Here is a 5,427-nt window from a genome sequence, read left to right as displayed (position 1 = left end):
TTTGATCCATTGAAACTCAATCTCTACATCTTCAACTCCTTCCATTCATCCAATTCCCAGCCTGTGGTGATTTGGAAGTCAGTACGATAGTGATGCCATTGAATCTGTCGTTTTCCTTCATAGGTGGGCGTGCACACACCAACCACCTACCATCTCCGCCAGATCTTGAGGCTATTTCGTCCTGAAAATTCACGCATATTGTGATTTATTCACTCATCATTCATTATTCAACACTTAAAGCATCTATATATCTTATTTATACAGAAAGGCCAAGCGACTATATTATAGTCACCTACCCCAATCCACACTCTCCACTTACACAGTTGAAATGGAATCATAGAACAACTCCCAATAAAACAGATTCCATTTCGTCAGTTCTTCATTTCATATTCACCCCCTCCCTTTTTAGATCTCTCTGTAAACCGCTCTCATGGAACGGGCACGGCGGATCGCGAACAGGGCGATTCTGAGACGCCTCGTTCACAGGCGAAGCAGCATCGCCAGAATGAATCGTCGCTGAACTCTTCCACACCTGTATTGTACACACCTTCTAGGTATGTATCATCTCTTTCTCCCTCTGCTTTTAGGGGCAGAGGATCCAAATCTGAGAACCTGCAGGGCGGGAATGCTCTGTCACGTAATGTTGCGTTTTGGGGTGTTGCCTCCCAAGCTCGATCGATTTCGGTTGAGGCACTCAAACCCAGCGACACTTTTCCTCGGCGCCATAACTCTGCAACCCCTGAGGAACAGAGCAAAATGGCTCAGTCATGCGGATTCGACCATCTTGACTCGCTTATCGATGCCACGGTTCCTAAATCGATCCGGTTGAATGAAATGAAGTTTAACAAGTTTGATGAGGGGCTGACGGAGAGCCAAATGATTGAGCACATGCAGTATCTGGCGGCTAAGAACAAACTTTTCAAGTCATACATTGGGATGGGGTACTATAACACCTATGTTCCACCTGTGATTTTGAGGAATATAATGGAAAATCCAGCTTGGTATACCCAATATACTCCTTACCAGGCAGAGATATCCCAAGGACGTCTTGAATCCTTGCTTAATTTTCAGACCATGATCACTGATCTTACTGGTCTACCTATGTCCAACGCTTCATTGCTGGATGAAGGAACTGCCGCCGCCGAGGCAATGGCAATGTGTAACAATATTCAGAAGGGGAAGAAAAAGACTTTTATCATTGCCACCAACTGTCATCCTCAGACAATCGATATTATGGAGAGTTTATCAAGAAAGCTCATGCTCACTGAGTTAAGGTTGTAATGGCCACGGATCTTCTTGCTCTGACTGTGTTAAAGCCTCCCGGTGAGTTGGGAGCAGATATTGTTGTCGGCTCGGCTCAGAGGTTTGGAGTTCCGATGGGTTATGGAGGTCCTCATGCGGCTTTCCTCGCCACATCCCAAGAGTACAAGAGGATGATGCCTGGAAGAATTATTGGTGTCAGTGTTGATGCTTCTGGAAAACCAGCCTTGCGTATGGCAATGCAAACCAGAGAGCAGCATATTCGTAGAGACAAGGCGACTAGCAATATATGTACTGCCCAGGTACTACCCTTTACTGTTCTCTTAGAATGAACTTGCGGGTATTTATAACATGAAAAAGTTTATGTCTAATCAACATCTCCTGCAGAACGGATTAACCTTTGTTGTAGAATACTTCTGGAGCCATGTTCTGGTCCCATATCAGTTTGCTGATTTGGTTAGATCTGATTTGATTGTTTTTAGGCGCTGCTTGCAAACATGTCTGCTATGTATGCTGTTTATCATGGACCTGAAGGACTTAAAACTATCGCCCAACGAGTTCATGGTCTCGCTGGGGTATTTGCTCTTGGATTAAAGAAACTCGGAACATGTGATGTTCAGGATCTTCCCTTCTTCGACACTGTGAAGGTTAAGACTGCTAATGCCCATGCAATTGCTGATGCTGCTTACAAAAGTGAAATGAATTTGCGAGTTGTTGATGGAAACTCTGTAAGTGTTTTACTTATTTTGCATCTAATTAGCTCTCTTTGCATATATTTGATTATGCAGTCTGATTGATTTTCAGATCACTGTTTCCTTTGATGAAACAACCACTTTGGAGGATGTTGATAAGCTTTTCAAAGTTTTTGCTGGTGGCAAGCCTGTGAGAATATTATATTTTCCTTTTCTTAATTACCGATTGTGCTTTTTTTCACCCTCCAAGTCCATCTGAACCTCTGTTTTATCAGGTCCCCTTCACAGCCGCTTCTCTCGCTCCAGAGGTTCAGACTGCAATTCCTTCTGGACTAACTAGGGAGAGTCCTTATATGACGCATCCTATCTTTAACACGTACAGTACATCCCTTTCCACCAGATCCGAAGCTACAAGGTTTTGTTTTGAAGCTTACCTGAATTTCATTTGCTCCGAATAGGTACCACACTGAGCATGAGTTGCTAAGGTATATTCATCGGCTACAGTCAAAGGATCTCTCACTGTGCCACAGTATGATTCCACTCGGATCTTGTACAATGAAGCTGAACGCCACAGCTGAAATGATGCCCGTGACATGGCCTGGTTTTACTGACATTCACCCTTTTGCACCAGCTGAACAGGCTCAAGGTTATCAGGTAATTTATAAAGGTTCAAATAAAATCATTATGATAATTTTGATAGAAGAATATTATGAATGCTTTTATTTCCATTATTTTGAGGTATGCATCTGCTTTTTTCTGTGTCTGTCTAAAAGAGAAAATTTGTTATCAGGAAATGTTCACTAACTTGGGCGATCTCCTATGTGCCATCACTGGGTTTGACTCATTCTCTTTGCAACCTAATGCTGGTGCTGCCGGAGAATATGCTGGACTTATGGTTATTCGTGCATATCACAAAGTATGACAACTTTGGCTGGCCATTATAATTTTGTTTGCTTACTTTTTGTGGGTAGAATTCTGCAGGACATTCTTAGTTTCTTTTGATTCAAAATTTAATGATAGAGTTAGTTCACCTGCTATTGGTTTTGCATGTTAAGAATATGTTATTCTAAGGTGTAGCAGATAATCTCAAACTTGGAAAATTTTCTCTTCCTGGACATCTGCAAGTGATGCGATTCTTTCCCTCTATTAGCTCCTTTCACAAACAACGTTATTTGTGTTTGTGATTCTTGCTTCTTTTGGTGATTGGAAACTCTAGGCAAGGGGAGACCACCACCGTAATGTTTGCATCATACCTGTCTCAGCACATGGCACAAACCCAGCCAGTGCTGCTATGTGTGGAATGAAAATTGTCCCTGTTGGAACTGATGCCCAAGGAAATATCAATATTCAAGAGTTGAAAAAAGCTGCTGAAACTCACAAGGACAACCTATCCGCACTTATGGTATAGCTTGCTTCCTTGTTGAACTTGTATTTGGCTTGAGAGGAAAAGAGGGGAAAACTTGAGCATTACTGATATTCATTTGATTTTGGTTTAAATATAGGTTACATATCCTTCAACTCATGGTGTTTACGAGGAAGGTATTGATGAGATATGCAAGATAATTCATGACAATGGAGGTCAAGTGTATATGGATGGTGCTAACATGAATGCCCAGGTTTGTTTTTCTATGTGAATCTTCACATGCACGTGCACTTTTTGGGCTATTTTTCATGGTGTGAGTTGATCCAAAATTTTCAACTGTGGTGTTGGTCAACATTAGATGCATATTTCAACTGTACAAGTTAATGGTTATTTTTTGCTGCATTTCTGGATGCCAGCTTAGATTTAGTGCCTAATTTCAAGCAATGTAGTACCTTGATCAATTTGGATTATGGGTTCGTGTTTATAGGTGGGACTCACAAGCCCTGGCTGGATTGGAGCAGATGTTTGCCATCTCAATCTTCACAAGACATTCTGCATCCCTCATGGAGGAGGTGGTCCTGGCATGGGTCCTATTGGTGTAAAAAAGCACTTGGCTCCATTTTTACCCTCACATCCTGTGGTAAAAATATATAGATTTTTGTTTGTTATTGATGACACTATGTTTGACATTATTCTTGATAAGGCACATTATGTTCTCAGTAAACCATCCTTATTTGTTAAGGTACCCACAGGCGGCATTCCTGTCCCTGACAAGACTCAGCCTCTTGGTACCATTTCTGCAGCACCTTGGGGCTCAGCACTCATATTGCCAATTTCTTATACTTACATAGCCATGATGGGTTCGAAAGGACTCACTGAAGCATCCAAGATAGCCATTTTGAATGCTAACTACATGGCCAAACGATTAGAGGTTTCTGCTTTCCCCCCCTGATCCTGAAACTCTCTCATGTGAGCATCTTGTTATAATGTTTATGTTTACTAACCTTTAATAATGCTTTGGTATTTACAGAATCATTACCCTGTTCTTTTCCGAGGAGTCAATGGAACAGTTGCTCACGAATTTATTATTGACCTGAGAAGCTTTAAGGTAGTTCACTTTGTTGTATTCATTTATTTTTTAAGTGTATCCGCTATAGTCTGATTAACTGGAAACTATTCGTGTCATAGAATACTGCTGGGATCGAGCCAGAAGATGTGGCCAAGCGCCTTATGGACTATGGGTTTCATGGACCGACTATGTCATGGCCCGTGCCTGGTACTCTCATGATTGAACCCACTGAGAGTGAAAGCAAGGTATCATCATGCTTTTCTTGGTAATTTTTTTGTTCTCTTCTCATAGCAGGTATAATCTTTTCTTATATCTAAGTAAGAAATACCATTGCAGGCTGAGTTAGACAGGTTTTGTGATGCTCTTATTTCCATTCGAGAAGAAATCAGAGAGATAGAGAAAGGAAAAGCTGATATTAATAATAATGTACTCAAGGTAAAAAAAGAGTTCCCTGTTAAATGTTCTCCATGTATGTGATCATTAGAATGCAAGTCGATCGGCGATCCCTTTTATCTAAATTAAAATGGTATTGATCTTTGTACAGGGAGCCCCTCATTCTTCTTCGATGCTAATGGGAGATGAATGGACCAAACCATACTCTCGGGAATATGCAGCATACCCAGCTCCCTGGCTCCGCGTTGCCAAGTTCTGGCCTACCACAGGTACCAGCTATGTCTCCTTCTTCACATCTTTATTTGGTTTGTATGGAATTCACTGAAGTTCAGATTAACTAATGGCTTTGTTTCCATAGAAGCAGAATCTGAGAGTGTGTTGGAATTGAATGATTGATTGATTCATTTAATGAAATACTAATGAATGTGGTTCGGTTGATCAGGACGTGTGGACAATGTATACGGTGACCGTAACCTCATCTGCACCCTCCTCTCAGTGTCGCAGACTGCTGAGGAACAGGCTGCTGCATCTGCTTAGTGTTTCATTGAGCGCTATCTTCATTCCTGAATGTGTACATAAACTCTCCTACAATCCTTGCACTTATTCTCGTTTGCCATAATTCAATGCTCTTTCATTTCATCCAAACACAA

At 41.5% G+C, this 5,427-nt stretch overlaps 1 pseudogene; it reads left to right on the top strand.

The window, feature by feature from the left end:
* The first annotated feature begins 430 nt into the window (after positions 1–430).
* Positions 431–5,427, top strand: LOC114761737 (glycine dehydrogenase (decarboxylating), mitochondrial-like; annotated as a pseudogene).

This window comes from Neltuma alba, unplaced genomic scaffold (genome assembly GCF_004799145.2).
Source record: "Neltuma alba isolate B1F8T4 unplaced genomic scaffold, ASM479914v2 tig00011133_pilon, whole genome shotgun sequence".
Lineage (NCBI taxonomy): Eukaryota > Viridiplantae > Streptophyta > Magnoliopsida > Fabales > Fabaceae > Neltuma > Neltuma alba.
This window is presented reverse-complemented; position numbering and strand designations above follow the sequence as displayed.